Genomic DNA, 23507 nt, shown 5'->3' with positions numbered 1-23507 from the left:
CAATTTGGATTTGTTACTATGTTACCTAGAAGAATAACAAACTGTGCAAGGATGGAGGTTGTAGGAGCAAGGAGAAGTTGTCTGTAAAGTTGGTGGATGCCTATTTTCCATTTTGCAGTCCCTTGTCTCCCTCTTGTGGCCTCCTGGAGGCAACTAGCTGTGCAAAAAAAAGACAGCCTGGCGGCCGGCTGTTGCAGTGTTGCCCTCTCAGGCAACACTGAGTGACTGACTGAGCCTCACCGTCTTATATAAAGTTCAGACGGAACTTTGCACGTGTCATAGTGGAGCCCTCAGGATTCCAGAGCCAGCTTTCTGACATCATAATGGGGCCTCAGAGATAAAAGCCTGGGCCCAGGCAGTGTTGGTCAGTGCTGCTCAGCAGGCAGCACTGGACTGGACTGGATTACAGCTGATACAAGGTGTGAAGGAACAAGGGGTGGCTGTGGGCATGCACTTGCTGCCGCTGCCAGTGTTTATCTGCATGGCAGCAGGGCATTTGGGCGTTGCCAGGAAGGCGTTTTTATGTAGATTCCTCCTCTTTCAGCACTGCATTGTGGTGCAAGCAAAAGAAGCAAATCCTGTCTGGCTTCCTCTCCGGCCTTTATTCACCTCCCGTGTAGCTGTGAGTGTGTGAGCCTGCAGGGCCCCATGGAATTGTCTAGAAGTAGGCTGAATCGCTGCAAGGGCTGAACAGCAGTATCGGGCAGGCTCGGGCAACGCGCGGCCCGTTCGGGTTATCGCTTCTCGGCCTTTTGGCTAAGATCAAGTGTAGTATCTGTTCTTATCAGTTTAATATCTGATACGTCCCCTATCTGGGGACCATATATTAAATGGATTTTTAGAACAGGGAGATGGAAATAGAGCTTGCTCTGTCCACTCCACGCATTGACCTGGTATTGCAGTATTTCCAGGACCGGTGCACCCTTTCCTTATGTGTTGACTAAAAGCAGATTCCAAAAGTGTTTTTTGTCTTTGCTATTGTTTCTGTCTTTCTGAAGGGATCTCCCCTTTTAATCCCATTATTTCAACACCTGTTGGACAATGCATGAGTGATAATGAGCTCATTGATTAAATGCAATTAATGAATAGATTGCCACCTCTTGTTGTGTGTCGTCTGTGTTTCTGTGTTTCCGGCATTTCACATTGGAACACCTCATTCACCTTCCTTGTCTTCTCTCCGCCCTCCCTTTTAGGTAAGTTAAAGAGCTGCACCTGAGCCAGCCACTGATTGATTGATTGATTGATTGATTGATTGATTGATTGATTGATTGATTGATGCAGCACAACAGTCAAATAGTGGAGTGGAGTAGGGGAACAGCAAACAGCCAATAAAGCAGCCCGCCCGCTCGCCTGCCCGCCACAATGGACCTACCTGTGTACACTAGATGGATGTGATGGAATGTACTGTCGTCCCTACATTTCAAGAAGAAGTAAGAATTGCAGTTGCAACAAAGCCTTGCTTGCCTACAAAGAGAGCAGCAATTTGGATTTGTTACTATGTTACCTAGAAGAATAACAAACTGTGCAAGGATGGAGGTTGTAGGAGCAAGGAGAAGTTGTCTGTAAAGTTGGTGGATGCCTATTTTCCATTTTGCAGTCCCTTGTCTCCCTCTTGTGGCCTCCTGGAGGCAACTAGCTGTGCAAAAAAAAGACAGCCTGGCGGCCGGCTGTTGCAGTGTTGCCCTCTCAGGCAACACTGAGTGACTGACTGAGCCTCACCGTCTTATATAAAGTTCAGACGCAACTTTGCACGTGTCATAGTGGAGCCCTCAGGATTCCAGAGCCAGCTTTCTGACATCATAATGGGGCCTCAGAGATAAAAGCCTGGGCCCAGGCAGTGTTGGTCAGTGCTGCTCAGCAGGCAGCACTGGACTGGACTGGATTACAGCTGATACAAGGTGTGAAGGAACAAGGGGTGGCTGTGGGCATGCACTTGCTGCCGCTGCCAGTGTTTATCTGCATGGCAGCAGGGCATTTGGGCGTTGCCAGGAAGGCGTTTTTATGTAGATTCCTCCTCTTTCAGCACTGCATTGTGGTGCAAGCAAAAGAAGCAAATCCTGTCTGGCTTCCTCTCCGGCCTTTATTCACCTCCCGTGTAGCTGTGAGTGTGTGAGCCTGCAGGGCCCCATGGAATTGCCTAGAAGTAGGCTGAATCGCTGCAAGGGCTGAACAGCAGTATCGGGCAGGCTCGGGCAACGCGCGGCCCGTTCGGGTTATCGCTTCTCGGCCTTTTGGCTAAGATCAAGTGTAGTATCTGTTCTTATCAGTTTAATATCTGATACGTCCCCTATCTGGGGACCATATATTAAATGGATTTTTAGAACAGGGAGATGGAAATAGAGCTTGCTCTGTCCACTCCACGCATTGACCTGGTATTGCAGTATTTCCAGGACCGGTGCACCCTTTCCTTATGTGTTGACTAAAAGCAGATTCCAAAAGTGTTTTTTGTCTTTGCTATTGTTTCTGTCTTTCTGAAGGGATCTCCCCTTTTAATCCCATTATTTCAACACCTGTTGGACAATGCATGAGTGATAATGAGCTCATTGATTAAATGCAATTAATGAATAGATTGCCACCTCTTGTTGTGTGTCGTCTGTGTTTCTGTGTTTCCGGCATTTCACATTGGAACACCTCATTCACCTTCCTTGTCTTCTCTCCGCCCTCCCTTTTAGGTAAGTTAAAGAGCTGCACCTGAGCCAGCCACTGATTGATTGATTGATTGATTGATTGATTGATTGATGCAGCACAACAGTCAAATAGTGGAGTGGAGTAGGGGAACAGCAAACAGCCAATAAAGCAGCCCGCCCGCTCGCCTGCCCCACAATGGACCTACCTGTGTACACTAGATGGATGTGATGGAATGTACTGTCGTCCCTACATTTCAAGAAGAAGTAAGAATTGCAGTTGCAACAAAGCCTTGCTTGCCTACAAAGAGAGCAGCAATTTGGATTTGTTACTATGTTACCTAGAAGAATAACAAACTGTGCAAGGATGGAGGTTGTAGGAGCAAGGAGAAGTTGTCTGTAAAGTTGGTGGATGCCTATTTTCCATTTTGCAGTCCCTTGTCTCCCTCTTGTGGCCTCCTGGAGGCAACTAGCTGTGCAAAAAAAAGACAGCCTGGCGGCCGGCTGTTGCAGTGTTGCCCTCTCAGGCAACACTGAGTGACTGACTGAGCCTCACCGTCTTATATAAAGTTCAGACGGAACTTTGCACGTGTCATAGTGGAGCCCTCAGGATTCCAGAGCCAGCTTTCTGACATCATAATGGGGCCTCAGAGATAAAAGCCTGGGCCCAGGCAGTGTTGGTCAGTGCTGCTCAGCAGGCAGCACTGGACTGGACTGGATTACAGCTGATACAAGGTGTGAAGGAACAAGGGGTGGCTGTGGGCATGCACTTGCTGCCGCTGCCAGTGTTTATCTGCATGGCAGCAGGGCATTTGGGCGTTGCCAGGAAGGTGTTTTTATGTAGATTCCACCTCTTTCAGCACTGCATTGTGGTGCAAGCAAAAGAAGCAAATCCTGTCTGGCTTCCTCTCCGGCCTTTATTCACCTCCCGTGTAGCTGTGAGTGTGTGAGCCTGCAGGGCCCCATGGAATTGCCTAGAAGTAGGCTGAATCGCTGCAAGGGCTGAACAGCAGTATCGGGCAGGCTCGGGCAACGCGCGGCCCGTTCGGGTTATCGCTTCTCGGCCTTTTGGCTAAGATCAAGTGTAGTATCTGTTCTTATCAGTTTAATATCTGATACGTCCCCTATCTGGGGACCATATATTAAATGGATTTTTAGAACAGGGAGATGGAAATAGAGCTTGCTCTGTCCACTCCACGCATTGACCTGGTATTGCAGTATTTCCAGGACCGGTGCACCCTTTCCTTATGTGTTGACTAAAAGCAGATTCCAAAAGTATTTTTTGTCTTTGCTATTGTTTCTGTCTTTCTGAAGGGATCTCCCCTTTTAATCCCATTATTTCAACACCTGTTGGACAATGCATGAGTGATAATGAGCTCATTGATTAAATGCAATTAATGAATAGATTGCCACCTCTTGTTGTGTGTCGTCTGTGTTTCTGTGTTTCCGGCATTTCACATTGGAACACCTCATTCACCTTCCTTGTCTTCTCTCCGCCCTCCCTTTTAGGTAAGTTAAAGAGCTGCACCTGAGCCAGCCACTGATTGATTGATTGATTGATTGATTGATTGATTGATTGATTGATTGATTGATGCAGCACAACAGTCAAATAGTGGAGTGGAGTAGGGGAACAGCAAACAGCCAATAAAGCAGCCAGCCCGCTCGCCTGCCCGCCACAATGGACCTACCTGTGTACACTAGATGGATGTGATGGAATGTACTGCCGTCCCTACATTTCAAGAAGAAGTAAGAATTGCAGTTGCAACAAAGCCTTGCTTGCCTACAAAGAGAGCAGCAATTTGGATTTGTTACTATGTTACCTAGAAGAATAACAAACTGTGCAAGGATGGAGGTTGTAGGAGCAAGGAGAAGTTGTCTGTAAAGTTGGTGGATGCCTATTTTCCATTTTGCAGTCCCTTGTCTCCCTCTTGTGGCCTCCTGGAGGCAACTAGCTGTGCAAAAAAAAGACAGCCTGGTGGCCGGCTGTTGCAGTGTTGCCCTCTCAGGCAACACTGAGTGACTGACTGAGCCTCACCGTCTTATATAAAGTTCAGACGGAACTTTGCACGTGTCATAGTGGAGCCCTCAGGATTCCAGAGCCAGCTTTCTGACATCATAATGGGGCCTCAGAGATAAAAGCCTGGGCCCAGGCAGTGTTGGTCAGTGCTGCTCAGCAGGCAGCACTGGACTGGACTGGATTACAGCTGATACAAGGTGTGAAGGAACAAGGGGTGGCTGTGTGCATGCACTTGCTGCCGCTGCCAGTGTTTATCTGCATGGCAGCAGGGCATTTGGGCGTTGCCAGGAAGGCGTTTTTATGTAGATTCCTCCTCTTTCAGCACTGCATTGTGGTGCAAGCAAAAGAAGCAAATCCTGTCTGGCTTCCTCTCCGGCCTTTATTCACCTCCCGTGTAGCTGTGAGTGTGTGAGCCTGCAGGGCCCCATGGAATTGCCTAGAAGTAGGCTGAATCGCTGCAAGGGCTGAACAGCAGTATCGGGCAGGCTCGGGCAACGCGCGGCCCGTTCGGGTTATCGCTTCTCGGCCTTTTGGCTAAGATCAAGTGTAGTATCTGTTCTTATCAGTTTAATATCTGATACGTCCCCTATCTGGGGACCATATATTAAATGGATTTTTAGAACAGGGAGATGGAAATAGAGCTTGCTCTGTCCACTCCACGCATTGACCTGGTATTGCAGTATTTCCAGGACCGGTGCACCCTTTCCTTATGTGTTGACTAAAAGCAGATTCCAAAAGTGTTTTTTGTCTTTGCTATTGTTTCTGCCTTTCTGAAGGGATCTCCCCTTTTAATCCCATTATTTCAACACCTGTTGGACAATGCATGAGTGATAATGAGCACATTGATTAAATGCAATTAATGAATAGATTGCCACCTCTTGTTGTGTGTCGTCTGTGTTTCTGTGTTTCCGGCATTTCACATTGGAACACCTCATTCACCTTCCTTGTCTTCTCTCCGCCCTCCCTTTTAGGTAAGTTAAAGAGCTGCACCTGAGCCAGCCACTGATTGATTGATTGATTGATTGATTGATTGATTGATTGATTGATTGATTGATTGATTGATTGATGCAGCACAACAGTCAAATAGTGGAGTGGAGTAGGGGAACAGCAAACAGCCAATAAAGCAGCCCGCCCGCTCGCCTGCCCGCCACAATGGACCTACCTGTGTACACTAGATGGATGTGATGGAATGTACTGTCGTCCCTACATTTCAAGAAGAAGTAAGAATTGCAGTTGCAACAAAGCCTTGCTTGCCTACAAAGAGAGCAGCAATTTGGATTTGTTACTATGTTACCTAGAAGAATAACAAACTGTGCAAGGATGGAGGTTGTAGGAGCAAGGAGAAGTTGTCTGTAAAGTTGGTGGATGCCTATTTTCCATTTTGCAGTCCCTTGTCTCCCTCTTGTGGCCTCCTGGAGGCAACTAGCTGTGCAAAAAAAAGACAGCCTGGCGGCCGGCTGTTGCAGTGTTGCCCTCTCAGGCAACACTGAGTGACTGACTGAGCCTCACCGTCTTATATAAAGTTCAGACGGAACTTTGCACGTGTCATAGTGGAGCCCTCAGGATTCCAGAGCCAGCTTTCTGACATCATAATGGGGCCTCAGAGATAAAAGCCTGGGCCCAGGCAGTGTTGGTCAGTGCTGCTCAGCAGGCAGCACTGGACTGGACTGGATTACAGCTGATACAAGGTGTGAAGGAACAAGGGGTGGCTGTGGGCATGCACTTGCTGCCGCTGCCAGTGTTTATCTGCATGGCAGCAGGGCATTTGGGCGTTGCCAGGAAGGCGTTTTTATGTAGATTCCTCCTCTTTCAGCACTGCATTGTGGTGCAAGCAAAAGAAGCAAATCCTGTCTGGCTTCCTCTCCGGCCTTTATTCACCTCCCGTGTAGCTGTGAGTGTGTGAGCCTGCAGGGCCCCATGGAATTGCCTAGAAGTAGGCTGAATCGCTGCAAGGGCTGAACAGCAGTATCGGGCAGGCTCGGGCAACGCGCGGCCCGTTCGGGTTATCGCTTCTCGGCCTTTTGGCTAAGATCAAGTGTAGTATCTGTTCTTATCAGTTTAATATCTGATACGTCCCCTATCTGGGGACCATATATTAAATGGATTTTTAGAACAGGGAGATGGAAATAGAGCTTGCTCTGTCCACTCCACGCATTGACCTGGTATTGCAGTATTTCCAGGACCGGTGCACCCTTTCCTTATGTGTTGACTAAAAGCAGATTCCAAAAGTGTTTTTTGTCTTTGCTATTGTTTCTGTCTTTCTGAAGGGATCTCCCCTTTTAATCCCATTATTTCAACACCTGTTGGACAATGCATGAGTGATAATGAGCTCATTGATTAAATGCAATTAATGAATAGATTGCCACCTCTTGTTGTGTGTCGTCTGTGTTTCTGTGTTTCCGGCATTTCACATTGGAACACCTCATTCACCTTCCTTGTCTTCTCTCCGCCCTCCCTTTTAGGTAAGTTAAAGAGCTGCACCTGAGCCAGCCACTGATTGATTGATTGATTGATTGATTGATTGATTGATTGATTGATTGATTGATTGATTGATTGATGCAGCACAACAGTCAAATAGTGGAGTGGAGTAGGGGAACAGCAAACAGCCAATAAAGCAGCCCGCCCGCTCGCCTGCCCGCCACAATGGACCTACCTGTGTACACTAGATGGATGTGATGGAATGTACTGTCGTCCCTACATTTCAAGAAGAAGTAAGAATTGCAGTTGCAACAAAGCCTTGCTTGCCTACAAAGAGAGCAGCAATTTGGATTTGTTACTATGTTACCTAGAAGAATAACAAACTGTGCAAGGATGGAGGTTGTAGGAGCAAGGAGAAGTTGTCTGTAAAGTTGGTGGATGCCTATTTTCCATTTTGCAGTCCCTTGTCTCCCTCTTGTGGCCTCCTGGAGGCAACTAGCTGTGCAAAAAAAAGACAGCCTGGCGGCCGGCTGTTGCAGTGTTGCCCTCTCAGGCAACACTGAGTGACTGACTGAGCCTCACCGTCTTATATAAAGTTCAGACGGAACTTTGCACGTGTCATAGTGGAGCCCTCAGGATTCCAGAGCCAGCTTTCTGACATCATAATGGGGCCTCAGAGATAAAAGCCTGGGCCCAGGCAGTGTTGGTCAGTGCTGCTCAGCAGGCAGCACTGGACTGGACTGGATTACAGCTGATACAAGGTGTGAAGGAACAAGGGGTGGCTGTGGGCATGCACTTGCTGCCGCTGCCAGTGTTTATCTGCATGGCAGCAGGGCATTTGGGCGTTGCCAGGAAGGCGTTTTTATGTAGATTCCTCCTCTTTCAGCACTGCATTGTGGTGCAAGCAAAAGAAGCAAATCCTGTCTGGCTTCCTCTCCGGCCTTTATTCACCTCCCGTGTAGCTGTGAGTGTGTGAGCCTGCAGGGCCCCATGGAATTGCCTAGAAGTAGGCTGAATCGCTGCAAGGGCTGAACAGCAGTATCGGGCAGGCTCGGGCAACGCGCGGCCCGTTCGGGTTATCGCTTCTCGGCCTTTTGGCTAAGATCAAGTGTAGTATCTGTTCTTATCAGTTTAATATCTGATACGTCCCCTATCTGGGGACCATATATTAAATGGATTTTTAGAACAGGGAGATGGAAATAGAGCTTGCTCTGTCCACTCCACGCATTGACCTGGTATTGCAGTATTTCCAGGACCGGTGCACCCTTTCCTTATGTGTTGACTAAAAGCAGATTCCAAAAGTGTTTTTTGTCTTTGCTATTGTTTCTGTCTTTCTGAAGGGATCTCCCCTTTTAATCCCATTATTTCAACACCTGTTGGACAATGCATGAGTGATAATGAGCTCATTGATTAAATGCAATTAATGAATAGATTGCCACCTCTTGTTGTGTGTCGTCTGTGTTTCTGTGTTTCCGGCATTTCACATTGGAACACCTCATTCACCTTCCTTGTCTTCTCTCCGCCCTCCCTTTTAGGTAAGTTAAAGAGCTGCACCTGAGCCAGCCACTGATTGATTGATTGATTGATTGATTGATTGATTGATTGATTGATTGATTGATTGATGCAGCACAACAGTCAAATAGTGGAGTGGAGTAGGGGAACAGCAAACAGCCAATAAAGCAGCCCGCCCGCTCGCCTGCCCGCCACAATGGACCTACCTGTGTACACTAGATGGATGTGATGGAATGTACTGCCGTCCCTACATTTCAAGAAGAAGTAAGAATTGCAGTTGCAACAAAGCCTTGCTTGCCTACAAAGAGAGCAGCAATTTGGATTTGTTACTATGTTACCTAGAAGAATAACAAACTGTGCAAGGATGGAGGTTGTAGGAGCAAGGAGAAGTTGTCTGTAAAGTTGGTGGATGCCTATTTTCCATTTTGCAGTCCCTTGTCTCCCTCTTGTGGCCTCCTGGAGGCAACTAGCTGTGCAAAAAAAAGACAGCCTGGCGGCCGGCTGTTGCAGTGTTGCCCTCTCAGGCAACACTGAGTGACTGACTGAGCCTCACCGTCTTATATAAAGTTCAGACGGAACTTTGCACGTGTCATAGTGGAGCCCTGAGGAGCCAGAGCCAGCTTTCTGACATCATAATGGGGCCTTAGAGATAAAAGCCTGGGCCCAGGCAGTGTTGGTCAGTGCTGCTCAGCAGGCAGCACTGGACTGGACTGGATTACAGCTGATACAAGGTGTGAAGGAACAAGGGGTGGCTGTGGGCATGCACTTGCTGCCGCTGCCAGTGTTTATCTGCATGGCAGCAGGGCATTTGGGCGTTGCCAGGAAGGCGTTTTTATGTAGATTCCTCCTCTTTCAGCACTGCATTGTGGTGCAAGCAAAAGAAGCAAATCCTGTCTGGCTTCCTCTCCGGCCTTTATTCACCTCCCGTGTAGCTGTGAGTGTGTGAGCCTGCAGGGCCCCATGGAATTGCCTAGAAGTAGGCTGAATCGCTGCAAGGGCTGAACAGCAGTATCGGGCAGGCTCGGGCAACGCGCGGCCCGTTCGGGTTATCGCTTCTCGGCCTTTTGGCTAAGATCAAGTGTAGTATCTGTTCTTATCAGTTTAATATCTGATACGTCCCCTATCTGGGGACCATATATTAAATGGATTTTTAGAACAGGGAGATGGAAATAGAGCTTGCTCTGTCCACTCCACGCATTGACCTGGTATTGCAGTATTTCCAGGACCGGTGCACCCTTTCCTTATGTGTTGACTAAAAGCAGATTCCAAAAGTGTTTTTTGTCTTTGCTATTGTTTCTGTCTTTCTGAAGGGATCTCCCCTTTTAATCCCATTATTTCAACACCTGTTGGACAATGCATGAGTGATAATGAGCTCATTGATTAAATGCAATTAATGAATAGATTGCCACCTCTTGTTGTGTGTCGTCTGTGTTTCTGTGTTTCCGGCATTTCACATTGGAACACCTCATTCACCTTCCTTGTCTTCTCTCCGCCCTCCCTTTTAGGTAAGTTAAAGAGCTGCACCTGAGCCAGCCACTGATTGATTGATTGATTGATTGATTGATTGATTGATTGATTGATTGATTGATGCAGCACAACAGTCAAATAGTGGAGTGGAGTAGGGGAACAGCAAACAGCCAATAAAGCAGCCCGCCCGCTCGCCTGCCCGCCACAATGGACCTACCTGTGTACACTAGATGGATGTGATGGAATGTACTGTCGTCCCTACATTTCAAGAAGAAGTAAGAATTGCAGTTGCAACAAAGCCTTGCTTGCCTACAAAGAGAGCAGCAATTTGGATTTGTTACTATGTTACCTAGAAGAATAACAAACTGTGCAAGGATGGAGGTTGTAGGAGCAAGGAGAAGTTGTCTGTAAAGTTGGTGGATGCCTATTTTCCATTTTGCAGTCCCTTGTCTCCCTCTTGTGGCCTCCTGGAGGCAACTAGCTGTGCAAAAAAAAGACAGCCTGGCGGCCGGCTGTTGCAGTGTTGCCCTCTCAGGCAACACTGAGTGACTGACTGAGCCTCACCGTCTTATATAAAGTTCAGACGGAACTTTGCACGTGTCATAGTGGAGCCCTCAGGATTCCAGAGCCAGCTTTCTGACATCATAATGGGGCCTCAGAGATAAAAGCCTGGGCCCAGGCAGTGTTGGTCAGTGCTGCTCAGCAGGCAGCACTGGACTGGACTGGATTACAGCTGATACAAGGTGTGAAGGAACAAGGGGTGGCTGTGGGCATGCACTTGCTGCCGCTGCCAGTGTTTATCTGCATGGCAGCAGGGCATTTGGGCGTTGCCAGGAAGGCGTTTTTATGTAGATTCCTCCTCTTTCAGCACTGCATTGTGGTGCAAGCAAAAGAAGCAAATCCTGTCTGGCTTCCTCTCCGGCCTTTATTCACCTCCCGTGTAGCTGTGAGTGTGTGAGCCTGCAGGGCCCCATGGAATTGCCTAGAAGTAGGCTGAATCGCTGCAAGGGCTGAACAGCAGTATCGGGCAGGCTCGGGCAACGCGCGGCCCGTTCGGGTTATCGCTTCTCGGCCTTTTGGCTAAGATCAAGTGTAGTATCTGTTCTTATCAGTTTAATATCTGATACGTCCCCTATCTGGGGACCATATATTAAATGGATTTTTAGAACAGGGAGATGGAAATAGAGCTTGCTCTGTCCACTCCACGCATTGACCTGGTATTGCAGTATTTCCAGGACCGGTGCACCCTTTCCTTATGTGTTGACTAAAAGCAGATTCCAAAAGTGTTTTTTGTCTTTGCTATTGTTTCTGTCTTTCTGAAGGGATCTCCCCTTTTAATCCCATTATTTCAACACCTGTTGGACAATGCATGAGTGATAATGAGCTCATTGATTAAATGCAATTAATGAATAGATTGCCACCTCTTGTTGTGTGTCGTCTGTGTTTCTGTGTTTCCGGCATTTCACATTGGAACACCTCATTCACCTTCCTTGTCTTCTCTCCGCCCTCCCTTTTAGGTAAGTTAAAGAGCTGCACCTGAGCCAGCCACTGATTGATTGATTGATTGATTGATTGATTGATTGATTGATTGATTGATGCAGCACAACAGTCAAATAGTGGAGTGGAGTAGGGGAACAGCAAACAGCCAATAAAGCAGCCCGCCCGCTCGCCTGCCCGCCACAATGGACCTACCTGTGTACACTAGATGGATGTGATGGAATGTACTGTCGTCCCTACATTTCAAGAAGAAGTAAGAATTGCAGTTGCAACAAAGCCTTGCTTGCCTACAAAGAGAGCAGCAATTTGGATTTGTTACTATGTTACCTAGAAGAATAACAAACTGTGCAAGGATGGAGGTTGTAGGAGCAAGGAGAAGTTGTCTGTAAAGTTGGTGGATGCCTATTTTCCATTTTGCAGTCCCTTGTCTCCCTCTTGTGGCCTCCTGGAGGCAACTAGCTGTGCAAAAAAAAGACAGCCTGGCGGCCGGCTGTTGCAGTGTTGCCCTCTCAGGCAACACTAAGTGACTGACTGAGCCTCACCGTCTTATATAAAGTTCAGACGGAACTTTGCACGTGTCATAGTGGAGCCCTCAGGATTCCAGAGCCAGCTTTCTGACATCATAATGGGGCCTCAGAGATAAAAGCCTGGGCCCAGGCAGTGTTGGTCAGTGCTGCTCAGCAGGCAGCACTGGACTGGACTGGATTACAGCTGATACAAGGTGTGAAGGAACAAGGGGTGGCTGTGGGCATGCACTTGCTGCCGCTGCCAGTGTTTATCTGCATGGCAGCAGGGCATTTGGGCGTTGCCAGGAAGGCGTTTTTATGTAGATTCCTCCTCTTTCAGCACTGCATTGTGGTGCAAGCAAAAGAAGCAAATCCTGTCTGGCTTCCTCTCCGGCCTTTATTCACCTCCCGTGTAGCTGTGAGTGTGTGAGCCTGCAGGGCCCCATGGAATTGCCTAGAAGTAGGCTGAATCGCTGCAAGGGCTGAACAGCAGTATCGGGCAGGCTCGGGCAACGCGCGGCCCGTTCGGGTTATCGCTTCTCGGCCTTTTGGCTAAGATCAAGTGTAGTATCTGTTCTTATCAGTTTAATATCTGATACGTCCCCTATCTGGGGACCATATATTAAATGGATTTTTAGAACAGGGAGATGGAAATAGAGCTTGCTCTGTCCACTCCACGCATTGACCTGGTATTGCAGTATTTCCAGGACCGGTGCACCCTTTCCTTATGTGTTGACTAAAAGCAGATTCCAAAAGTGTTTTTTGTCTTTGCTATTGTTTCTGTCTTTCTGAAGGGATCTCCCCTTTTAATCCCATTATTTCAACACCTGTTGGACAATGCATGAGTGATAATGAGCTCATTGATTAAATGCAATTAATGAATAGATTGCCACCTCTTGTTGTGTGTCGTCTGTGTTTCTGTGTTTCCGGCATTTCACATTGGAACACCTCATTCACCTTCCTTGTCTTCTCTCCGCCCTCCCTTTTAGGTAAGTTAAAGAGCTGCACCTGAGCCAGCCACTGATTGATTGATTGATTGATTGATTGATTGATTGATTGATTGATGCAGCACAACAGTCAAATAGTGGAGTGGAGTAGGGGAACAGCAAACAGCCAATAAAGCAGCCCGCCCGCTCGCCTGCCCGCCACAATGGACCTACCTGTGTACACTAGATGGATGTGATGGAATGTACTGTCGTCCCTACATTTCAAGAAGAAGTAAGAATTGCAGTTGCAACAAAGCCTTGCTTGCCTACAAAGAGAGCAGCAATTTGGATTTGTTACTATGTTACCTAGAAGAATAACAAACTGTGCAAGGATGGAGGTTGTAGGAGCAAGGAGAAGTTGTCTGTAAAGTTGGTGGATGCCTATTTTCCATTTTGCAGTCCCTTGTCTCCCTCTTGTGGCCTCCTGGAGGCAACTAGCTGTGCAAAAAAAAGACAGCCTGGCGGCCGGCTGTTGCAGTGTTGCCCTCTCAGGCAACACTGAGTGACTGACTGAGCCTCACCGTCTTATATAAAGTTCAGACGGAACTTTGCACGTGTCATAGTGGAGCCCTCAGGATTCCAGAGCCAGCTTTCTGACATCATAATGGGGCCTCAGAGATAAAAGCCTGGGCCCAGGCAGTGTTGGTCAGTGCTGCTCAGCAGGCAGCACTGGACTGGACTGGATTACAGCTGATACAAGGTGTGAAGGAACAAGGGGTGGCTGTGGGCATGCACTTGCTGCCGCTGCCAGTGTTTATCTGCATGGCAGCAGGGTATTTGGGCGTTGCCAGGAAGGCGTTTTTATGTAGATTCCTCCTCTTTCAGCACTGCATTGTGGTGCAAGCAAAAGAAGCAAATCCTGTCTGGCTTCCTCTCCGGCCTTTATTCACCTCCCGTGTAGCTGTGAGTGTGTGAGCCTGCAGGGCCCCATGGAATTGCCTAGAAGTAGGCTGAATCGCTGCAAGGGCTGAACAGCAGTATCGGGCAGGCTCGGGCAACGCGCGGCCCGTTCGGGTTATCGCTTCTCGGCCTTTTGGCTAAGATCAAGTGTAGTATCTGTTCTTATCAGTTTAATATCTGATACGTCCCCTATCTGGGGACCATATATTAAATGGATTTTTAGAACAGGGAGATGGAAATAGAGCTTGCTCTGTCCACTCCACGCATTGACCTGGTATTGCAGTATTTCCAGGACCGGTGCACCCTTTCCTTATGTGTTGACTAAAAGCAGATTCCAAAAGTGTTTTTTGTCTTTGCTATTGTTTCTGTCTTTCTGAAGGGATCTCCCCTTTTAATCCCATTATTTCAACACCTGTTGGACAATGCATGAGTGATAATGAGCTCATTGATTAAATGCAATTAATGAATAGATTGCCACCTCTTGTTGTGTGTCGTCTGTGTTTCTGTGTTTCCGGCATTTCACATTGGAACACCTCATTCACCTTCCTTGTCTTCTCTCCGCCCTCCCTTTTAGGTAAGTTAAAGAGCTGCACCTGAGCCAGCCACTGATTGATTGATTGATTGATTGATTGATTGATTGATTGATTGATTGATTGATTGATTGATTGATTGATGCAGCACAACAGTCAAATAGTGGAGTGGAGTAGGGGAACAGCAAACAGCCAATAAAGCAGCCCGCCCGCTCGCCTGCCCGCCACAATGGACCTACCTGTGTACACTAGATGGATGTGATGGAATGTACTGTCGTCCCTACATTTCAAGAAGAAGTAAGAATTGCAGTTGCAACAAAGCCTTGCTTGCCTACAAAGAGAGCAGCAATTTGGATTTGTTACTATGTTACCTAGAAGAATAACAAACTGTGCAAGGATGGAGGTTGTAGGAGCAAGGAGAAGTTGTCTGTAAAGTTGGTGGATGCCTATTTTCCATTTTGCAGTCCCTTGTCTCCCTCTTGTGGCCTCCTGGAGGCAACTAGCTGTGCAAAAAAAAGACAGCCTGGCGGCCGGCTGTTGCAGTGTTGCCCTCTCAGGCAACACTGAGTGACTGACTGAGCCTCACCGTCTTATATAAAGTTCAGACGGAACTTTGCACGTGTCATAGTGGAGCCCTCAGGATTCCAGAGCCAGCTTTCTGACATCATAATGGGGCCTCAGAGATAAAAGCCTGGGCCCAGGCAGTGTTGGTCAGTGCTGCTCAGCAGGCAGCACTGGACTGGACTGGATTACAGCTGATACAAGGTGTGAAGGAACAAGGGGTGGCTGTGGGCATGCACTTGCTGCCGCTGCCAGTGTTTATCTGCATGGCAGCAGGGCATTTGGGCGTTGCCAGGAAGGCGTTTTTATGTAGATTCCTCCTCTTTCAGCACTGCATTGTGGTGCAAGCAAAAGAAGCAAATCCTGTCTGGCTTCCTCTCCGGCCTTTATTCACCTCCCGTGTAGCTGTGAGTGTGTGAGCCTGCAGGGCCCCATGGAATTGCCTAGAAGTAGGCTGAATCGCTGCAAGGGCTGAACAGCAGTATCGGGCAGGCTCGGGCAACGCGCGGCCCGTTCGGGTTATCGCTTCTCGGCCTTTTGGCTAAGATCAAGTGTAGTATCTGTTCTTATCAGTTTAATATCTGATACGTCCCCTATCTGGGGACCATATATTAAATGGATTTTTAGAACAGGGAGATGGAAATAGAGCTTGCTCTGTCCACTCCACGCATTGACCTGGTATTGCAGTATTTCCAGGACCTGTGCACCCTTTCCTTATGTGTTGACTAAAAGCAGATTCCAAAAGTGTTTTTTGTCTTTGCTATTGTTTCTGTCTTTCTGAAGGGATCTCCCCTTTTAATCCCATTATTTCAACACCTGTTGGACAATGCATGAGTGATAATGAGCTCATTGATTAAATGCAATTAATGAATAGATTGCCACCTCTTGTTGTGTGTCGTCTGTGTTTCTGTGTTTCCGGCATTTCACATTGGAACACCTCATTCACCTTCCTTGTCTTCTCTCCGCCCTCCCTTTTAGGTAAGTTAAAGAGCTGCACCTGAGCCAGCCACTGATTGATTGATTGATTGATTGATTGATTGATTGATTGATTGATTGATGCAGCACAACAGTCAAATAGTGGAGTGGAGTAGGGGAACAGCAAACAGCCAATAAAGCAGCCCGCCCGCTCGCCTGCCCGCCACAATAGACCTACCTGTGTACACTAGATGGATGTGATGGAATGTACTGTCATCCCTACATTTCAAGAAGAAGTAAGAATTGCAGTTGCAACAAAGCCTTGCTTGCCTACAAAGAGAGCAGCAATTTGGATTTGTTACTATGTTACCTAGAAGAATAACAAACTGTGCAAGGATGGAGGTTGTAGGAGCAAGGAGAAGTTGTCTGTAAAGTTGGTGGATGCCTATTTTCCATTTTGCAGTCCCTTGTCTCCCTCTTGTGGCCTCCTGGAGGCAACTAGCTGTGCAAAAAAAAGACAGCCTGGCGGCCGGCTGTTGCAGTGTTGCCCTCTCAGGCAACACTGAGTGACTGACTGAGCCTCACCGTCTTATATAAAGTTCAGACGGAACTTTGCACGTGTCATAGTGGAGCCCTCAGGATTCCAGAGCCAGCTTTCTGACATCATAATGGGGCCTCAGAGATAAAAGCCTGGGCCCAGGCAGTGTTGGTCAGTGCTGCTCAGCAGGCAGCACTGGACTGGACTGGATTACAGCTGATACAAGGTGTGAAGGAACAAGGGGTGGCTGTGGGCATGCACTTGCTGCCGCTGCCAGTGTTTATCTGCATGGCAGCAGGGCATTTGGGCGTTGCCAGGAAGGCGTTTTTATGTAGATTCCTCCTCTTTCAGCACTGCATTGTGGTGCAAGCAAAAGAAGCAAATCCTGTCTGGCTTCCTCTCCGGCCTTTATTCACCTCCCGTGTAGCTGTGAGTGTGTGAGCCTGCAGGGCCCCATGGAATTGCCTAGAAGTAGGCTGAATCGCTGCAAGGGCTGAACAGCAGTATCGGGCAGGCTCGGGCAACGCGCGGCCCGTTCGGGTTATCGCTTCTCGGCCTTTTGGCTAAGATCAAGTGTAGTATCTGTTCTTATCAGTTTAATATCTGATACGTCCCCTATCTGGGGACCATATATTAAATGGATTTTTAGAACAGGGAGATGGAAATAGAGCTTGCTCTGTCCACTCCACGCATTGACCTGGTATTGCAGTATTTCCAGGACCGGAGCACCCTTTCCTTATGTGTTGACTAAAAGCAGATTCCAAAAGTGTTTTTTGTCTTTGCTATTGTTTCTGTCTTTCTGAAGGGATCTCCCCTTTTAATCCCATTATTTCAACACCTGTTGGACAATGCATGAGTGATAATGAGCTCATTGATTAAATGCAATTAATGAATAGATTGCCACCTCTTGTTGTGTGTCGTCTGTGTTTCTGTGTTTCCGGCATTTCACATTGGAACACCTCATTCACCTTCCTTGTCTTCTCTCCGCCCTCCCTTTTAGGTAAGTTAAAGAGCTGCACCTGAGCCAGCCACTGATTGATTGATTGATTGATTGATTGATTGATTGATTGATTGATTGATTGATTGATTGATGCAGCACAACAGTCAAATAGTGGAGTGGAGTAGGGGAACAGCAAACAGCCAATAAAGCAGCCCGCCCGCTCGCCTGCCCGCCACAATGGACCTACCTGTGTACACTAGATGGATGTGATGGAATGTACTGTCGTCCCTACATTTCAAGAAGAAGTAAGAATTGCAGTTGCAACAAAGCCTTGCTTGCCTACAAAGAGAGCAGCAATTTGGATTTGTTACTATGTTACCTAGAAGAATAACAAACTGTGCAAGGATGGAGGTTGTAGGAGCAAGGAGAAGTTGTCTGTAAAGTTGGTGGATGCCTATTTTCCATTTTGCAGTCCCTTGTCTCCCTCTTGTGGCCTCCTGGAGGCAACTAGCTGTGCAAAAAAAAGACAGCCTGGCGGCCGGCTGTTGCAGTGTTGCCCTCTCAGGCAACACTGAGTGACTGACTGAGCCTCACCGTCTTATATAAAGTTCAGACGGAACTTTGCACGTGTCATAGTGGAGCCCTCAGGATTCCAGAGCCAGCTTTCTGACATCATAATGGGGCCTCAGAGATAAAAGCCTGGGCCCAGGCAGTGTTGGTCAGTGCTGCTCAGCAGGCAGCACTGGACTGGACTGGATTACAGCTGATACAAGGTGTGAAGGAACAAGGGGTGGCTGTGGGCATGCACTTGCTGCCGCTGCCAGTGTTTATCTGCATGGCAGCAGGGCATTTGGGCGTTGCCAGGAAGGCGTTTTTATGTAGATTCCTCCTCTTTCAGCACTGCATTGTGGTGCAAGCAAAAGAAGCAAATCCTGTCTGGCTTCCTCTCCGGCCTTTATTCACCTCCCGTGTAGCTGTGAGTGTGTGAGCCTGCAGGGCCCCATGGAATTGCCTAGAAGTAGGCTGAATCGCTGCAAGGGCTGAACAGCAGTATCGGGCAGGCTCGGGCAATGCGCGGCCCCTTCGGGTTATCGCTTCTCGGCCTTTTGGCTAAGATCAAGTGTAGTATCTGTTCTTATCAGTTTAATATCTGATACGTCCCCTATCTGGGGACCATATATTAAATGGATTTTTAGAACAGGGAGATGGAAATAGAGCTTGCTCTGTCCACTCCACGCATTGACCTGGTATTGCAGTATTTCCAGGACCGGTGCACCCTTTCCTTATGTGTTGACTAAAAGCAGATTCCAAAAGTGTTTTTTGTCTTTGCTATTGTTTCTGTCTTTCTGAAGGGATCTCCCCTTTTAATCCCATTATTTCAACACCTGTTGGACAATGCATGAGTGATAATGAGCTCATTGATTAAATGCAATTAATGAATAGATTGCCACCTCTTGTTGTGTGTCGTCTGTGTTTCTGTGTTTCCGGCATTTCACATTGGAACACCTCATTCACCTTCCTTGTCTTCTCTCCGCCCTCCCTTTTAGGTAAGTTAAAGAGCTGCACCTGAGCCAGCCACTGATTGATTGATTGATTGATTGATTGATTGATTGATTGATTGATTGATTGATTGATTGATGCAGCACAACAGTCAAATAGTGGAGTGGAGTAGGGGAACAGCAAACAGCCAATAAAGCAGCCCGCCCGCTCGCCTGCCCGCCACAATGGACCTACCTGTGTACACTAGATGGATGTGATGGAATGTACTGTCGTCCCTACATTTCAAGAAGAAGTAAGAATTGCAGTTGCAACAAAGCCTTGCTTGCCTACAAAGAGAGCAGCAATTTGGATTTGTTACTATGTTACCTAGAAGAATAACAAACTGTGCAAGGATGGAGGTTGTAGGAGCAAGGAGAAGTTGTCTGTAAAGTTGGTGGATGCCTATTTTCCATTTTGCAGTCCCTTGTCTCCCTCTTGTGGCCTCCTGGAGGCAACTAGCTGTGCAAAAAAAAGACAGCCTGGCGGCCGGCTGTTGCAGTGTTGCCCTCTCAGGCAACACTGAGTGACTGACTGAGCCTCACCGTCTTATATAAAGTTCAGACGGAACTTTGCACGTGTCATAGTGGAGCCCTCAGGATTCCAGAGCCAGCTTTCTGACATCATAATGGGGCCTCAGAGATAAAAGCCTGGGCCCAGGCAGTGTTGGTCAGTGCTGCTCAGCAGGCAGCACTGGACTGGACTGGATTACAGCTGATACAAGGTGTGAAGGAACAAGGGGTGGCTGTGGGCATGCACTTGCTGCCGCTGCCAGTGTTTATCTGCATGGCAGCAGGGCATTTGGGCGTTGCCAGGAAGGCGTTTTTATGTAGATTCCTCCTCTTTCAGCACTGCATTGTGGTGCAAGCAAAAGAAGCAAATCCTGTCTGGCTTCCTCTCCGGCCTTTATTCACCTCCCGTGTAGCTGTGAGTGTGTGAGCCTGCAGGGCCCCATGGAATTGCCTAGAAGTAGGCTGAATCGCTGCAAGGGCTGAACAGCAGTATCGGGCAGGCTCGGGCAACGCGCGGCCCCTTCGGGTTATCGCTTCTCGGCCTTTTGGCTAAGATCAAGTGTAGTATCTGTTCTTATCAGTTTAATATCTGATACGTCCCCTATCTGGGGACCATATATTAAATGGATTTTTAGAACAGGGAGATGGAAATAGAGCTTGCTCTGTCCACTCCACGCATTGACCTGGTATTGCAGTATTTCCAGGACCGGTGCACCCTTTCCTTATGTGTTGACTAAAAGCAGATTCCAAAAGTGTTTTTTGTCTTTGCTATTGTTTCTGTCTTTCTGAAGGGATCTCCCCTTTTAATCCCATTATTTCAACACCTGTTGGACAATGCATGAGTGATAATGAGCTCATTGATTAAATGCAATTAATGAATAGATTGCCACCTCTTGTTGTGTGTCGTCTGTGTTTCTGTGTTTCCGGCATTTCACATTGGAACACCTCATTCACCTTCCTTGTCTTCTCTCCGCCCTCCCTTTTAGGTAAGTTAAAGAGCTGCACCTGAGCCAGCCACTGATTGATTGATTGATTGATTGATTGATTGATTGATTGATTGATGCAGCACAACAGTCAAATAGTGGAGTGGAGTAGGGGAACAGCAAACAGCCAATAAAGCAGCCCGCCCGCTCGCCTGCCCGCCACAATGGACCTACCTGTGTACACTAGATGGATGTGATGGAATGTACTGTCGTCCCTACATTTCAAGAAGAAGTAAGAATTGCAGTTGCAACAAAGCCTTGCTTGCCTACAAAGAGAGCAGCAATTTGGATTTGTTACTATGTTACCTAGAAGAATAACAAACTGTGCAAGGATGGAGGTTGTAGGAGCAAGGAGAAGTTGTCTGTAAAGTTGGTGGATGCCTATTTTCCATTTTGCAGTCCCTTGTCTCCCTCTTGTGGCCTCCTGGAGGCAACTAGCTGTGCAAAAAAAAGACAGCCTGGCGGCCGGCTGTTGCAGTGTTGCCCTCTCAGGCAACACTGAGTGACTGACTGAGCCTCACCGTCTTATATAAAGTTCAGACGGAACTTTGCACGTGTCATAGTGGAGCCCTCAGGATTCCAGAGCCAGCTTTCTGACATCATAATGGGGCCTCAGAGATAAAAGCCTGGGCCCAGGCAGTGTTGGTCAGTGCTGCTCAGCAGGCAGCACTGGACTGGACTGGATTACAGCTGATACAAGGTGTGAAGGAACAAGGGGTGGCTGTGGGCATGCACTTGCTGCCGCTGCCAGTGTTTATCTGCATGGCAGCAGGGCATTTGGGCGTTGCCAGGAAGGCGTTTTTATGTAGATTCCTCCTCTTTCAGCACTGCATTGTGGTGCAAGCAAAAGAAGCAAATCCTGTCTGGCTTCCTCTCCGGCCTTTATTCACCTCCCGTGTAGCTGTGAGTGTGTGAGCCTGCAGGGCCCCATGGAATTGCCTAGAAGTAGGCTGAATCGCTGCAAGGGCTGAACAGCAGTATCGGGCAGGCTCGGGCAACGCGCGGCCCGTTCGGGTTATCGCTTCTCGGCCTTTTGGCTAAGATCAAGTGTAGTATCTGTTCTTATCAGTTTAATATCTGATATGTCCCCTATCTGGGGACCATATATTAAATGGATTTTTAGAACAGGGAGATGGAAATAGAGCTTGCTCTGTCCACTCCACGCATTGACCTGGTATTGCAGTATTTCCAGGACCGGTGCACCCTTTCCTTATGTGTTGACTAAAAGCAGATTCCAAAAGTGTTTTTTGTCTTTGCTATTGTTTCTGTCTTTCTGAAGGGATCTCCCCTTTTAATCCCATTATTTCAACACCTGTTGGACAATGCATGAGTGATAATGAGCTCATTGATTAAATGCAATTAATGAATAGATTGCCACCTCTTGTTGTGTGTCGTCTGTGTTTCTGTGTTTCCGGCATTTCACATTGGAACACCTCATTCACCTTCCTTGTCTTCTCTCCGCCCTCCCTTTTAGGTAAGTTAAAGAGCTGCACCTGAGCCAGCCACTGATTGATTGATTGATTGATTGATTGATTGATTGATTGATTGATTGATGCAGCACAACAGTCAAATAGTGGAGTGGAGTAGGGGAACAGCAAACAGCCAATAAAGCAGCCCGCCCGCTCGCCTGCCCGCCACAATGGACCTACCTGTGTACACTAGATGGATGTGATGGAATGTACTGTCGTCCCTACATTTCAAGAAGAAGTAAGAATTGCAGTTGCAACAAAGCCTTGCTTGCCTACAAAGAGAGCAGCAATTTGGATTTGTTACTATGTTACCTAGAAGAATAACAAACTGTGCAAGGATGGAGGTTGTAGGAGCAAGGAGAAGTTGTCTGTAAAGTTGGTGGATGCCTATTTTCCATTTTGCAGTCCCTTGTCTCCCTCTTGTGGCCTCCTGGAGGCAACTAGCTGTGCAAAAAAAAGACAGCCTGGCGGCCGGCTGTTGCAGTGTTGCCCTCTCAGGCAACACTGAGTGACTGACTGAGCCTCACCGTCTTATATAAAGTTCAGACGGAACTTTGCACGTGTCATAGTGGAGCCCTCAGGATTCCAGAGCCAGCTTTCTGACATCATAATGGGGCCTCAGAGATAAAAGCCTGGGCCCAGGCAGTGTTGGTCAGTGCTGCTCAGCAGGCAGCACTGGACTGGACTGGATTACAGCTGATACAAGGTGTGAAGGAACAAGGGGTGGCTGTGGGCATGCACTTGCTGCCGCTGCCAGTGTTTATCTGCATGGCAGCAGGGCATTTGGGCGTTGCCAGGAAGGCGTTTTTATGTAGATTCCTCCTCTTTCAGCACTGCATTGTGGTGCAAGCAAAAGAAGCAAATCCTGTCTGGCTTCCTCTCCGGCCTTTATTCACCTCCCGTGTAGCTGTGAGTGTGTGAGCCTGCAGGGCCCCATGGAATTGCCTAGAAGTAGGCTGAATCGCTGCAAGGGCTGAACAGCAGTATCGGGCAGGCTCGGGCAACGCGCGGCCCGTTCGGGTTATCGCTTCTCGGCCTTTTGGCTAAGATCAAGTGTAGTATCTGTTCTTATCAGTTTAATATCTGATATGTCCCCTATCTGGGGACCATATATTAAATGGATTTTTAGAACAGGGAGATGGAAATAGAGCTTGCTCTGTCCACTCCACGCATTGACCTGGTATTGCAGTATTTCCAGGACCGGTGCACCCTTTCCTTATGTGTTGACTAAAAGCAGATTCCAAAAGTGTTTTTTGTCTTTGCTATTGTTTCTGTCTTTCTGAAGGGATCTCCCCTTTTAATCCCATTATTTCAACACCTGTTGGACAATGCATGAGTGATAATGAGCTCATTGATTAAATGCAATTAATGAATAGATTGCCACCTCTTGTTGTGTGTCGTCTGTGTTTCTGTGTTTCCGGCATTTCACATTGGAACACCTCATTCACCTTCCTTGTCTTCTCTCCGCCCTCCCTTTTAGGTAAGTTAAAGAGCTGCACCTGAGCCAGCCACTGATTGATTGATTGATTGATTGATTGATTGATTGATTGATTGATTGATTGATTGATTGATGCAGCACAACAGTCAAATAGTGGA

At 47.7% G+C, this 23507-nt stretch overlaps 16 non-coding genes across 16 annotated transcripts; all 16 read left to right on the top strand.

Annotated features, from left to right (window-relative positions):
• Window positions 1–736: 736 nt before the first annotated feature.
• On the top strand, window positions 737–927 carry LOC142729926 (U2 spliceosomal RNA). Its single transcript, XR_012878611.1, has one exon. It is a non-coding gene; the product is annotated as a U2 spliceosomal RNA (small nuclear RNA).
• A 1288-nt stretch (window positions 928–2215) lies between these two features.
• LOC142729925 (U2 spliceosomal RNA) lies at window positions 2216–2406 on the top strand. Its single transcript, XR_012878610.1, has one exon. It is a non-coding gene; the product is annotated as a U2 spliceosomal RNA (small nuclear RNA).
• A 1270-nt stretch (window positions 2407–3676) lies between these two features.
• Window positions 3677–3867, top strand: LOC142729924 (U2 spliceosomal RNA). Its single transcript, XR_012878609.1, has one exon. It is a non-coding gene; the product is annotated as a U2 spliceosomal RNA (small nuclear RNA).
• Window positions 3868–5155: 1288 nt separating this feature from the next.
• LOC142729923 (U2 spliceosomal RNA) lies at window positions 5156–5346 on the top strand. Its single transcript, XR_012878608.1, has one exon. It is a non-coding gene; the product is annotated as a U2 spliceosomal RNA (small nuclear RNA).
• A 1300-nt stretch (window positions 5347–6646) lies between these two features.
• LOC142729921 (U2 spliceosomal RNA) lies at window positions 6647–6837 on the top strand. The gene has a single exon (XR_012878606.1). It is a non-coding gene; the product is annotated as a U2 spliceosomal RNA (small nuclear RNA).
• A 1300-nt stretch (window positions 6838–8137) lies between these two features.
• Window positions 8138–8328, top strand: LOC142729920 (U2 spliceosomal RNA). Its single transcript, XR_012878605.1, has one exon. It is a non-coding gene; the product is annotated as a U2 spliceosomal RNA (small nuclear RNA).
• A 1291-nt stretch (window positions 8329–9619) lies between these two features.
• LOC142729919 (U2 spliceosomal RNA) lies at window positions 9620–9810 on the top strand. Its single transcript, XR_012878604.1, has one exon. It is a non-coding gene; the product is annotated as a U2 spliceosomal RNA (small nuclear RNA).
• A 1288-nt stretch (window positions 9811–11098) lies between these two features.
• On the top strand, window positions 11099–11289 carry LOC142729917 (U2 spliceosomal RNA). Its single transcript, XR_012878603.1, has one exon. It is a non-coding gene; the product is annotated as a U2 spliceosomal RNA (small nuclear RNA).
• A 1284-nt stretch (window positions 11290–12573) lies between these two features.
• LOC142729916 (U2 spliceosomal RNA) lies at window positions 12574–12764 on the top strand. Its single transcript, XR_012878602.1, has one exon. It is a non-coding gene; the product is annotated as a U2 spliceosomal RNA (small nuclear RNA).
• A 1280-nt stretch (window positions 12765–14044) lies between these two features.
• LOC142729915 (U2 spliceosomal RNA) lies at window positions 14045–14235 on the top strand. The gene has a single exon (XR_012878601.1). It is a non-coding gene; the product is annotated as a U2 spliceosomal RNA (small nuclear RNA).
• Window positions 14236–15539: 1304 nt separating this feature from the next.
• On the top strand, window positions 15540–15730 carry LOC142729968 (U2 spliceosomal RNA). The gene has a single exon (XR_012878648.1). It is a non-coding gene; the product is annotated as a U2 spliceosomal RNA (small nuclear RNA).
• Window positions 15731–17014: 1284 nt separating this feature from the next.
• On the top strand, window positions 17015–17205 carry LOC142729975 (U2 spliceosomal RNA). The gene has a single exon (XR_012878654.1). It is a non-coding gene; the product is annotated as a U2 spliceosomal RNA (small nuclear RNA).
• Window positions 17206–18501: 1296 nt separating this feature from the next.
• Window positions 18502–18692, top strand: LOC142729914 (U2 spliceosomal RNA). Its single transcript, XR_012878600.1, has one exon. It is a non-coding gene; the product is annotated as a U2 spliceosomal RNA (small nuclear RNA).
• Window positions 18693–19988: 1296 nt separating this feature from the next.
• LOC142729913 (U2 spliceosomal RNA) lies at window positions 19989–20179 on the top strand. Its single transcript, XR_012878599.1, has one exon. It is a non-coding gene; the product is annotated as a U2 spliceosomal RNA (small nuclear RNA).
• Window positions 20180–21459: 1280 nt separating this feature from the next.
• On the top strand, window positions 21460–21650 carry LOC142729879 (U2 spliceosomal RNA). Its single transcript, XR_012878568.1, has one exon. It is a non-coding gene; the product is annotated as a U2 spliceosomal RNA (small nuclear RNA).
• Window positions 21651–22934: 1284 nt separating this feature from the next.
• Window positions 22935–23125, top strand: LOC142729756 (U2 spliceosomal RNA). The gene has a single exon (XR_012878457.1). It is a non-coding gene; the product is annotated as a U2 spliceosomal RNA (small nuclear RNA).
• The last annotated feature ends 382 nt before the right edge of the window (window positions 23126–23507 follow it).

Source organism: Rhinoderma darwinii, unplaced genomic scaffold (genome assembly GCF_050947455.1).
Source record: "Rhinoderma darwinii isolate aRhiDar2 unplaced genomic scaffold, aRhiDar2.hap1 Scaffold_737, whole genome shotgun sequence".
Classification (NCBI taxonomy): domain Eukaryota; kingdom Metazoa; phylum Chordata; class Amphibia; order Anura; family Rhinodermatidae; genus Rhinoderma; species Rhinoderma darwinii.
Note: the sequence above shows the minus strand (reverse complement) of the source record. Positions and strands in the feature narration are given on the sequence as shown.